We start from the raw sequence: 13,454 nt of genomic DNA, 5'->3' as shown, positions 1-13,454 counted from the left end.
CTAAGGCCTGAGTGTGAGGTGAATTACCATATAACAGATGGCCAGAGACAAAGGTCTTTCTGCAAACAATTGTAACAGTGAAAGAGTGAGTACACTGCAAGAATGTGTGTGGCCATTTGCACAATCCAGGTTCTGCTACCAGGATAGAAGGCCATGAGAAGCAGTTGTGGTGGCACTGTGCCTGTGTGCTGTGCTGCACTGTGTAACAGATGAAGAGACTGTATCAGTGTGAAGGAAATGCTGCTGATGTGTTTGCCAGCAGATTGTGGCAAGTACAAGCAAAGTGTTGAAGCTAATATACGGTGTGTTGCTGTATTCTATTCATTAAACCATCTTGTTCAAACCTTTTACCTCTTAAAGAGATTCTGTAACCATCGATCTTGTTTCCTCCCAGTAAGTAAAATCCATTTGAAATGTTGTTGGTGTCCGCTTGCAATTCCTTTCACCAACCACTTAGTGGAGAAACCACTTTGTCCAGCTAAGGCCAAAGTATGCATACAATTTAAAAAGGGGCACACTGCACCACCTGGGTATACACAAAGTCATTTACATCTTAAAAAGATATCCAGAAAAATTCAACCTTTTCTTACCTTTGACTCTGCAAAAACTCTAAATTGCCCTTATTCATTCTCGTCTGGACTACTGCAACTCTCTACTAATAGGTCTCCCTCTTACCAAACTCTCCCCTCTCCAATCCGTCCTGAATGCAGCTGCCAGGATCATATTCCTTTCCAACAGCTACACTGATGCCTCAACCCTGTGCCAGTCATTGCACTGGTTGCCTATCTGCAAGAGTCCAATATCAACTTATCGCTCTCACCCACAAAGCGCTCCACAGTCCTGCACCACCCTAAATCTCCTCACTCATCTCTGTATCACCCTACATGTGCCCTCCGTTCTGATAATGACCTAAGCCTACATAACATCCTCAATATTTCAGACCTCCCACTCCCGTTTCGAAGACTTCTCCCGAACTGCGCCACTTCTCTAGAATGCACTACCCAGGACAATTCAATTAATTCCCAATACCAAAAGTTTTAAGTGTGGCCTAAAAACGCACTTCTTTAGACTGGCCTATAACCAGGGCTGTGGAGTCGGAGTCGTGGAGTCGGTATAAAATGGACCGACTCCTAAAATATATAATAAATTGGGTACAGTAGTTCAATGCAGAATGTGCTGAATATTTTTTCATAGGAATTTGGGAAAGTTATGAAATGTCCTATAAATGGCTGTTCTATTCCTGATCTAAGGCTACATTCACACACAGCGTTTTTGCTGCGTTTTTTGAGGATACGTTTTTCAGCTGCAAAAGCAGATCAGCTTTTTAAAAAACCACATCACCTGAAAGGTTTTTGAGCTCATAGATAATGTTTTCAATAGCAAAAGCAGATTAGAAATCTGCTCTATCTATCCATTTATCCATATCTGTCTATCCATATCTTATCTGTACCAAAAAGAATGAAAGCCGGGTAGCACACAGACTAACACTCCTTTTTTTTTAGCACCAGTCAGGTACACCTCATAGCTGCCCAAAAGGACGCCCAGGACAGGCATTGCTCGTCTTCAGTAACACATCAACATCAATTGATAGTTTGAATAAATAGACTGCATTCATCACATCTTAAGGTGCAGGCTTTATTTTCAAGTGTAGGGGTGTGCAGTATAAGGTTCTGCAGCAGCTGAGGTGTGCAGTATGAGATTCTGCGGAACAGTATGAGGTTCTGCCCCCCCCCCTAGTTTTGATCCTGGCTAAAACCGTTTCTTATAGATATGGCGAACCCTCAGGTAACCCTAAATGAAGGTCAATGGACACAGGTGGCTGAATTGAAGGAATTGCTTAATCACCTATTTACCGTGACTAAAAAATTACAAGCTGAGGATTTAACTCCTGGCATTTTCATAAGGGAGTGGAAGAACTTGCTATTTTGCCTGTCCCAAAGAGGAGATTTAATCGCAGATGGCATTTCTGCTTCAATGAAACGGAGAGAGACACAGCTATTGGAAAATAAATTTTTTCTGGCAGCTGTTTATGTGGACCCAAGTCATCGTATATGTCTGGATGATCGATAGCTTACTAAAGGAAAAGAAGCTCTGACTGAGGTAGCAGTTAGGATGGGTGGCCTACAGGAGGACTGCCAGGCGCAAGAGGACTTGGGTCCTGACAGTGCTACTGCTGCCATATCTTCATCCTCATCAGATGAGGAGTTTGACTTTGACAAGTATTTGGATGATGTGGAGCAGGCAAAGCGTTGCTGCAAGGAAAAAGATTTCACTCCGTCTCCTATAGCAAGCAGATTGACCATATTTCAGCAACATGTTTCACTTGCTCTCAAAGAAAAAGAAAAATTCAACCGTTCATCAAAACTGACTGTGCATGAGGCAATTCCTTTATACCCGGAAATTGTTAGAGATGTTGCCCTTGTGGTTACAGCTTTGCCTCCAACCCAAGTTACTGTAGAGAGGTTGTTCTCTGGCCTTAAAATTATTAGGTCAGATTTGAGGTCATCTATGAAGGAGGATCTGATGGAGGCAATTCTATTTCTTAGAACAAATTCATAGACTGCACAAATGTTATTTAGTATGTTTTTGTTGAAAACTGTTTTTTGCCACTTACATAGTTTATTACATAGTGATATATATATATATATATATATATATATATACTATGTGTATATATATATATATATATATATATATATGTAATCGATATTACATAGTGTATTACATATTTACAATTTATTACAGTTTTTGTGTTCTAAAGTTGTATTCCAATAAATAGATATTATGTTCTATCTAAATGTCTTGATTATTGTATTATAAAAATGATTAAATATCTGATGTTCACATTGTACTACAATAAATTTTTCACTTAAATATAAGCAATATACGTTGGAGTCGGAGTCGTGGAGTCGGTGGAAGGGAAATTGAGGAGTCGGAGTCGCAGGTTTGGCTTACCGACTCCACAGCCCTGCCTATAACCGCACCTCACTTATCTAACTATTCCAGTTTTTCCCTTCCAAAATGTTCTTTCAAATCTGGTCCCTCGTAGCATCTGTTCACACACTCGCAATGTACTTAACAGCCCTTTGTACCTGTACTGTTCACATACTGGGTGGTGGCCGGTTGCAGTGATATATGAATACGGTATTTATTATATTGATGGTTGGATCATAGAGTACAAGCACTTTTTATCATTTACTATTCATGTATCCCCTATTTCCTCATAGATTGTAGCTTGCTAGCAGGAAAAAAACTCCTCTTGGTGTCTGTTAAATGTGTTATGTCTTTATTGTCTGTGTAAGTCCCCTCTGTAATATAAAGTGCTGCGGAATATGCTGGCACTATAGAAATAAAAAATTATTATTATTACCCCTTACAAGCTAATGTCCAAGACATTATCTAAGGCTCCTTCTGCAATGAGAATCTGAATAAACGTCCTTCTAAAATGGACAACAATTGGCCAAACGTACATCCATAGGAGCATTAGTTCACAATCATCCTGTGTAAGCTTGCCCTGCAATCAGCCTACCAGATACTCGCTTGTCATTTTATTGCATCTTCTGTGTAGTCTAAGGCTAAGTGCACACAGTGATTTTCCTCCTGCGGATTTTTCCGCGCAGAATTGAAGAAATCCGCAGGTCAAATGACCTGCATTTTTCCTGCGGATTTCTTCCTTTTTTCTTGCGGTTTTTGTGCGGTTTTTCCCTGCGGATTTGGAGAATGGAGCAGGTGGAAAACCGCACAAAAGAAGTGACATGCTGCATATTTTGAACCACAAGAAAACCGCGCGGAAAAATCCGCAGCGTCTTCACAGCTGTTTTTTTTTTTCTATTGACTTACATGCTACTGTACATCACAATGCGGATATGCAACGTTTCTGCGCGGTAAAATCCGCTGCGGATCCGCTGGATATCTGCGTGTGCACATGGCCTAAAAATCATCATTGACGTCAATAACAAGGATTTTAAAAATCATCGCACAAAACAATCAAAAGTTTTGCTCACTTGTTGGGCGATTACCGACCTGTTTAGATGGGCTGATAGCTAGGAACGAGCTACAGTAGTTTGTCTTTTGCTGAATATTGGCCCATCTAATTGGCCCATTACTCTAGTTTTTCCCAGTTTATATTGTGGCTCTTTTTGTGGCTAAACTAAATGTGATGATTATTAGTATGGGGGCACTAAATGCAAATGACATTAAAGAAGCCCTCCCATTAAAGTTATCATTCAATCTTTGTTTATTAAACATTAAAAAGGAACAATTATATTCCCATCAGAATTATATTATGTAGCACTGTGTACTTACAATTGCTCTTTTTGCCTTTTACTCAGTTAATTCTTCTCTTTTTCCTCTATGTAGAAACAGGAAGTCTTTCCCTGCCTGCATGAGTCATCCCCCTCTTCAACTCCTGCCAGCTGCTCCCTACTGTCAGGAACTTTTGGAGTGATGACTCATGCAGGGAAAAGTCAGAGCTTAGAAGGATTCAGCTGGTCAGACATGATGTCATAGACCTAAGGGAAAAGAGGAGAATTAGCTGAGTAGAAAGGCAAAAGGAGCATTTGTAAGTACACAGAGTTATATAATATGACTGCAATATAGTAAGAGGATAAAAATTTAGATGGGAGGTGTGCTTCTTTCATATGGGGGCACTGAGTATGACTGGCAATTTTAGTATTATACTGAATGTGAATGCCATTAATATTATAGGGGACTAAAAATGGCTGTCAATAGTAACAAAAATAGCACAAAAAAATCCAAGAAAAACAGCATTTCTATTTGCTTCACTTAAATAGTTATTATGTAATAAATAGATAACAAAATAAACAGCAGAAAGCAGTTTCGCTTCCTCCGGCAGTATTAGATTACTACAGTGGGTACAAAAAGTATTCAGACCCCTTTAAATTTTTCACCGTGTTTCATTGCAGCAATTTGGAAAATTTAAAAAAGTTCATTTTTTTCTCATTAATGCACACTCTGCACCCCATCTTGACTGAAAAAAAAACAAATGTAGAAATTTTTGCAATTTAATTAAAAAAGAAAAACAAATATCACATGGTCATAAGTATTCAGACCCTTTGCTCAGACACTCACATTTAAGTCACATGCTGTCCATTTCCTTGTGATCCTCCTTGATTGACTGTTGGCCTTCTTCACTATAATGTACAGTTAGGTCCAGAAATATTTGGACAATTACCGAATCTTCGCGATTCCAGCTCTGCCGGCCACTACTTTGGTTTTAAAATGAAATAACTGAGATGAAATTGAAGTGGACATTTTCAGGTGTAATTAAAGGGGTTGAAAAAAAATTTTTTGTGAAACGTTTAGGAATTGCAACTATTTTTTCTATAAATCTCTTATTTCAGGGGCTCAAAAGTAATTGGACAAATTAGCTATCATAAATACAATATTCATTTTTAATACTTTGTAGAGAATCCTTTGAAGAAATGACAGCCTGGAGTCTGGAAGTCATGGACGTCATCAAACGATGGTTTCCTTTTTTGTGACGCTTTGCCGCCATTATTGGACTGACTTTAGTTGTCGCTTGTTTCTGGGTATTTCTCCCTAAAATTTTGTCTTAAGCTTGTGAAATGCTGCTCGATTGGGCCGAGATCTGGTGATGACTCGGCCATTGCAGAATATTCCACTTCTTTGCTATTGCAGGATGTTTTGGGTCATTGTCCATCTGTATTGTGAAGTGCCGTCCAATCAACCTCGCTGCATTTGGGTGAATCTGAGCATTAAGTGTCGCCCTGTACACACAGAATTCATCCGGCTGCTTCTGTCTTCAGTCACATCATCAATTATCACTAGTGACCCAGTCCCATTGGAAGCCATGCATGCCAGCGCCATCACACTGCCTCCACCATGTGTTACAGAGGATGTGCTGTACCTTGGATCATGAGCCGTTCCAAGTGTCTTCTCCATACTTTCTTCTTCCCATCATTCTGGTACAGGTTGATCTTAGTTTTGCTTTTCTAGACTTGGACGGAAGGTCACTCTGGCCTTTCTATTCTTAAGGCTGATTGATGGTTTGCACCTTGTGATGAACCCACTGTATTTGCTCTCATGAAGTCTTCTCTTTATGGTGGACTTAGATATGGAGACACCAACTTCCCGGAGAGTGTTCTTGACTTGGGCGAATGTTATGAAGAGGATTTTCTTCACCTTGAAAAGGATTCTGTGATCATCCACCATTGTTGTCTTCTGCGGATATATACGTTTTTTTGAGTTCCCAAGCTCACCAGTGAGTTTGTTTTTTGCAGAATGTACCAAACTGTTGGTTTGGCCACTCCTAATATTTCTGCTAGCTCTCTGATGGTTTTCTTCATTTTTTCTCAGTTTAATGATTGTCTGTTTCTCTTCCACTGACAGCACTTGAGACCGCATGATGTGGGTTCACAGCAACAGCTTCCAAATGCAAATGCCAGACCTGGAATCACCTACAGACCTTTTACCTGCTTTATTGATGAGAGATTAAGAGGGAAAAGCCCATGCTGCCCATTAAAGAGCCTCTGAGATAACTCTCCAATTACTTTTGGTCCATTTAAAAAGCAGCAGCTACATATTAAAGAGCTGAAAATTCCTAAATCATTAGGATGTGAATACCCCAAATTAAAGCTGAGAGTTTACACTACAAGCCCATATTGATTATATTACTGTATCTTGAATGTGTTTTGGTAAACCACTAAAATGCCCAAACTTGTGTTACTGCCAAATATTTCTGGACCCAACTGTATATTGGGACCTTTAAAATATCCAAAGGTGTAACTCTTTAAGTACCTGTGTCCTCCCTACTTTGGCTCCTTGATTAATTTGCTTGCATTATTGGGACTATAAATAACTATTGTGCTTTACGATGCCCCCAAGAGATTGTTTGTTTTCTATGTAAAAGGACACAGATGCTAAAATACAATGTGCTCTATGTCCTCCTATAAATGCAGCAAAAAGGTTACATAGAGGTGTCCCCGCAGATCTTCTGGGATCTCATGTGTCCGGACTAGATGTTTCTGCTTAAGTCCAGATCCTGCCATCCCTCTAAGCTGAAAATTTTGTGGCCACAAGACAAGACCACCCCGTGTGAAGATGAGCATCACTGGAAGATGTTAACCTTGTATGAGTTACTTTTACACTTAGTAACTATCAGTATGATGGAGATGCTGTAGTACCCATATATAGTATACACTGGTGGTGAACTCATGTAACAATGCACCATTGTGAGCGGAGCAACACTGAAGGAACCTCGGTGCTCCACCCTGACAGACCTATTCTGCTGATCTAAGGGGATCCCTATTCTAAAGGCTAAGAATGCCATTTCTACATTTGTTAGTTATTACTTTTAGTTTAAAGTTTCACTCAGCAATCTTCATATTTTTTGTTTCCTGGATCCATTGATTTGTAATTTGCAACCTGTGTTGAGAGTTATCATGTGAGTTTATTCTCCTAGTAATGCATTGAAGGTGTATGTTCCCAGAAAGCTGCAGCTTTGACTAGCTCTTATGCATCAGCACAGCTTCATTCCTGCGGTGATTTCCCTTCTACAGCTCATGAAGGATCATGTGCTTTTCTCCCCATCTGAGCTGCCTTAACTTATAACTTGAATGCTCTTTCCCCTCTGATCTGAGTTGTATAACCCTTTTCTTCCCCTTCCCCAAGTGCAAAGGTTCACAGAACTTTTAAGAATAGGGCAACAATGACAATTCGTGGAAATTCCCTTTAAGGGTATGCACACACATTGCGTATTCATCTGCGGATCCACTGCAGATTTTACTTTTATGTAAAATCTGCAGCAATTTTGTCCTAAATTTACTAAGGTTGGAGCTGCATGATGTCTTTGGATGTGACACAGGTCGCACGCGGGGGGGGGGGGGGATCGCTATGTGCCACTGCTACGTCGAAGGTAAGAGATGCCACATTGCGACCCTTGATATCGCAAGTTGAAAAAAGTCTGCTCCTGTTGGATTTTTTGCAACTTGCTTTTTGAGGACGGTGTTCAGTGTAATATTGCAGTGGCACATAATAACCTTTGGCCGCTTGACCTGTAGCGTAGTCCACGTTGCCACGAATTCCCAGCCTTACCCCTAAGGACGCAGTCAGACGGCTGTATAAATCGGATCGAAATCGGAACACAATGCACGGACTTGCCGGCGGCTCTCCCAACCCGAGCGTGATTGCTTCATGTATCTTTATGCCGCTGTCACGCTCGGGCTAGGAGAGCCGTGGCCAGTCCGTGCTCAGACAGATTGGCACAGACGTGTGCATGATCCTTCATTGAGGAAATTAATATATCTATGGGACTGAAGTCATTACATTAACTACCCTCGATCCTACAAATAGGCAGAAAACCTTCTGTCAACAGTACTCCGCTTCTCGCTACGATACTACTTCCACCACTTTGCTTGAATGTATATGAGTTGGTGACTCTAGGTTAAGCACCTGTTCACACTAGGCTTGGATGTGACGGTCAGTTTTTGAAATTTGTATTCATTTACTTTCTGACTGAGCACTCCATCTGTTAGCCGCAGGCGTTTTTAATCAAAGCAGGGCCACTTCCCCTCCACAGAGATATAGACTCCAGTCTAAACAGAGGATTTTTCATAGGCTCCCATTCAGATGGAGACTTCAGTCTTAGTGGGGATTGGCATAGACAGGGACCTGGAAAACGAGAAATGCCTTAACGGGGCTTCCAGGTACACATAACTTGGCCATTTTATGCGCTAAACTTTCTCAATTTTTCATATTTCTAATGCAGTAATGCAATTCATTTTTCATATTTGCATGTTATGGCGCTACAGTGTGCTTCCTTTTTTGCTTGAATGTATATGAGTTGGTGACTCTAGGTTAAGCACCTGTTCACACTATGCTTGGATGTGACGGTCAGTTTTTGAAATTTGTACTACTTCCACCACTGACGCCTACGCTCTGCATTCTGCAAGCCAAGCACTAAAGGATTAAAAATAGAGTGAATGAACTCAAGTGTGAAAATGCAATAAAGGCTCTTTAGTCTTTACCAACAAAATATTCACACCCTGAGCGCCAGGGCATCCATCAGGGGCAGCGTAGACGGGAAAATCAAAATATGCTTTTTGTTCTAACCTCTACTGTCTGGGGACTGCACGTTAATGTATATGTCTAGTATCGAGCATTCTCCCTAAACACACATCTCCGAGCGAAGGGATGAAAAATAGCGGAATGAGACATGTGGTGTCGAGATACCGAAATTGCATGACAGCATTATTGCACGATTGCTCATCGTAGATGCCACAACAAGTTCCCGGAGATGCGCCAGTCTCAGAGTCACAAAATGCCCATGCGTGACATACTTCAGGAGCCACTGGGACAATATCACCCTGCAAACAGGACTAAAAAGTTCTTATACGTTTTGAATGGAGCTAGTTAAAAACAATTACAATAAAGCACATAGACAGAAAAGTAGACGTGCCACCTGAGTAACACTGCAAAATAAAATTCAAATGGCACCCTGTAGAGTTGTGAAAATCAAGAATCGTAACTGTATTGTGCAATGTTTTATGACAGTAGTTATCACCTATTAAAAAAAAAAAGTGCTTTTACGAAGCTTTTAGAAGTATGAATGTTATCCATTAGCCTTATTTTCGAAGATGGAGCATTCTAGAATACAGGTGCAGCACAGGAGAAATCTTGGAAAAGTTATTGGGAGGTGTTGCTAGGGAAGTTTGGAGCAAAGCTTTTCTTTATTTTTGGCAAATGTTCAGCATCTTAAAAGGAATCTGTCAGCAGGATTTCACACCCCAAACTATTTATACGCGTGTGTAGCTCTTTGAAAGACAAGTCCAGCAATACCTTTACATAACCAGTCCGTTCCTCCGTTACTGAGAAACCAACGTTTGAATTGATATTCATATTATATGATAGATCTGAAGCCTCTGTCACTGCAGCTCTATGTCCCACCCAGCTCCGCCGCCTCCTGCTTGACTGAAATCCTCTATGCTGTGTAACTTTAAGAAAAGGAGCCGCCAGTGAAGCAGGAGAAGGCGGTGCAGGGTGGCTATATAGAGCTGGAGTGACTGTCTTCAGCTCTACCACAGTCATTTGTATATCAATTCAAAAGCTTATTTCTCAGGACCGGACAAGTCAAGTATTGGTATTGCTGGATGTGTCTATGAAAGAGATACTTGGACATATAAATAGTTTGGGGGAGTGAATTCTTCTTGATGGATTCTCTTTAAACCCTGAAACTAAATACCCTGGCCAAGGCAAAAGGGCCTTTAGAATCCTCTGGGCAACCAATATCCAGTGAAACCGTGTTCCTATGAAGCAAGTATATAGGACTTGCCCTCTGGAACATCGAGATGTGTTGTTTTAAAAGGGAGTGTACACTAGTTTAAAGTACATTATACATGGGGGCCCAGGGTGGTGGGAAAATTGCAAAAATATGGTGCCATTCCTTTGTACCATGCGCAGTGTTTCCATCTCCTCCGTCCAGGGTTGTGTGATATAACCGCTGCAGCTAATCACCGGCCACTGATCGGTTGCAGCCTTCATATTACGTCCAAATGTGAAGTTGCAGCCGATGAGTGCCGCTGATTTGTTACAATGGTCCCTGCCTCTTCTGTCGAAAAAGAAGCCATGAGATTAGTGAGGAACACTGTGTTGAATATGGAGGATGTCCTTTAAAAGGGAACATGCATCTCAGAAAATGCGATATACCTGCAGATATAGGGTTAATCTGCAAGTAAATAGCGCTTCCATGCTGCCTGGATACCGTAGTGAAAGTGTGGCTACTGGAAGAAATTTTTTTTTCTCCTGGGAGCCGTCGGCTTTCAGTCATGGAGGCGTGTACAGATCAGTTTCAGTCACCACTCACTAGACTGTGAGCGGCGGTTGTATGTACGTCAAGGCACGTGTATTGACAGCTCGCAACGCAAAGCAAGCTGTCAAACTGCCCAAGTATAGTGAGTGGTGCTGTGACCGTAATATCTCCCTGCACTGCCCCTATGACTGAAAGCCGGCGGCTCCTGGGAGGAAATAAATTTCCTCCCAGTAGCTGAACTTTTAGTAATATGGCCGGATAGCATTGTAAGACTATTTACCTGCACTTTAACCCTATATCTGCAGATAAATACGGTTCCCCAAAGGTAACAGGTTTCCTTTAAACTAGTGGACAACCCCTTTTAGTTTTTCCAGAAGTTGCCTCTCACAATGAATGTATTATGTTGCAGTTATCCAAAGTATCTCTGCTCCACACATCACTCACGATAATCTTGGCACTAACTAGGAATTAGGCAGAAGTATGTGGATTTTGCCAGGTACTTACCTGCTTGCATCGTCCAGAATCCGCCGGTCCATACAGCAGTGATCCAGCACTCATCTGCACCAAAGTAACACAGAGCACCAGCTGGGACAGAGCAGAAGGGAACAGGGTGGAGAAGCTCCTCGTGATGATTTAACCCTGATCTTCATCTCACTATCTGTGCTTTATATAATCTGATCACAGTCAGCACTGTATCTTGGCTTTTCTTCACCTGGGGCAAAGATTTTCTTTGCTGTCCTAGACCTCTATCTAAATACCCTGACCGAAACGGAATGGCTTTGCTGATGCCAATTGGCACCCAACCCCTGGGACACATGCCTTGCCCGCCTATCACCAGCTGATATTCGTGAATTTAGTAGGTTTTTTTTTTATATCTTATACACATATATATATTTTGCACTTTTTAAAATATTATTTAGTTGAAAAAAAAGAGAAAAACTTTTTTGCTGCATGATTTTTCTATTTTTGAAAACATTTTTGCAAAATAAAAATGTGCATCAGGAATCCCTAGCGATCAACAGTAACCTGTAACCCACAGAAAGTGTTCAATTTTTCTTCAGCGCCACCACAGGTCAAATGACCAGCATTACATGGCGTTGATTGTTTTCAATGGCCTCTCTGTCAAATACAGTGGGGCAAAAAAGTATTTAGTCAGTCAGCAATAGTGCAAGTTCCACCACTTAAAAAGATGAGAGGCGTCTGTAATTTACATCATAGGTAGACCTCAACTATGGGAGACAAACTGAGAAAAAAAAATCCAGAAAATCACATTGTCTGGTTTTTTTTTCATTTTATTTTCATATTATGGTGGAAAATAAGTATTTGGTCAGAAACAAAATTTCATCTCAATACTTTGTGATATATCCTTTGTTGGCAATGACAGAGGTCAAACGTTTTCTGTAAGTCTTCACAAGGTTGCCACACACTGTTGTTGGTATGTTGGCCCATTCCTCCATGCAGATCTCCTCTAGAGCAGTGATGTTTTTGGCTTTTCGCTTGGCAACACGGACTTTCAACTCCCTCCAAAGGTTTTCTATAGGGTCGAGATCTGGAGACTGGCTAGGCCACTCCAGGACCTTGAAATGCTTCTTACGAAGCCACTCCTTCGTTGCCCTGGCGGTGTGCTTTGGATCATTGTCATGTTGAAAGACCCAGCCACGTTTCATCTTCAATGCCCTTGCTGATGGAAGGAGGTTTGCACTCAAAATCTCACGATACATGGCCCCATTCATTCTTTCATGTACCCGGATCAGTCGTCCTGGCCCCTTTGCAGAGAAACAGCCCCAAAGCATGATGTTTCCACCACCATGCTTTACAGTAGGTATGGTGTTTGATGGATGCAACTCAGTATTCTTTTTCCTCCAAACACGACAAGTTGTGTTTCTACCAAACAGTTCCAGTTTGGTTTCATCAGACCATAGGACATTCTCCCAAAACTCCTCTGGATCATCCAAATGCTCTCTAGCAAACTTCAGACGGGCCCGGACATGTACAGGCTTAAGCAGTGGGACACGTCTGGCACTGCAGGATCTGAGTCCATGGTGGCGTAGTGTGTTACTTATGGTAGGCCTTCTTACATTGGCCCCAGCTCTCTGCAGTTCATTCACTAGGTCCCCCCGCGTGGTTCTGGGATTTTTGCTCACCGTTCTTGTGATCATTCTGACCCCACGGGGTGGGATTTTGCGTGGAGCACCAGATCGAGGGAGATTATCAGTGGTCTTGTATGTCTTCCATTTTCTAATTATTGCTCCCACAGTTGATTTCTTCACTCCAAGCTGGTTGGCTATTGCAGATTCAGTCTTCCCAGCCTGGTGCAGGGCTACAATTTTGTTTCTGGTGTCCTTTGACAGCTCTTTGATCTTCACCATAGTGGAGTTTGTAGTCAGACTGTTTGAGGGTGTGCACAGGTGTCTTTTTATACTGATAACAAGTTTAAACAGGTGCCATTACTACAGGTAATGAGTGGAGGGAAGAGGAGACTCTTAAAGAAGAAGTTACAGGTCTGTGAGAGCCAGAAATCTTGATTGCTTGTTTCTGACCAAATACTTATTTTCCACCATAATATGCAAATAAAATGAAAAAAAAACCAGACAATGTGATTTTCTGGATTTTTTTTTCTCAGTTTGTCTCCCATAGTTGAGGTCTACCTATGATGTAAATTACA

General features: G+C 41.3%; 2 protein-coding genes across 3 annotated transcripts in view; one reads left to right on the top strand and one right to left on the bottom strand.

Moving 5' to 3' along the window:
* TEDC2 (tubulin epsilon and delta complex 2) overlaps window positions 1-13,454 on the top strand; it is a 65,836-nt gene that overhangs the window by 376 nt on the left and 52,006 nt on the right. The window lies entirely within an intron of this gene.
* The window catches only part of LOC141057065 (ankyrin repeat and fibronectin type-III domain-containing protein 1-like), a 314,853-nt gene that overhangs the window by 276,817 nt on the left and 24,582 nt on the right, over window positions 1-13,454 (bottom strand). The gene's annotated exons all lie outside the window — the stretch shown is intronic.

This window comes from Dendrobates tinctorius, unplaced genomic scaffold, assembly GCF_039654945.1.
Source record: "Dendrobates tinctorius isolate UK_male_01 unplaced genomic scaffold, ASM3965494v1 ptg000202l, whole genome shotgun sequence".
Taxonomy (NCBI): Eukaryota; Metazoa; Chordata; class Amphibia; order Anura; family Dendrobatidae; genus Dendrobates; species Dendrobates tinctorius.
This window is presented reverse-complemented; position numbering and strand designations above follow the sequence as displayed.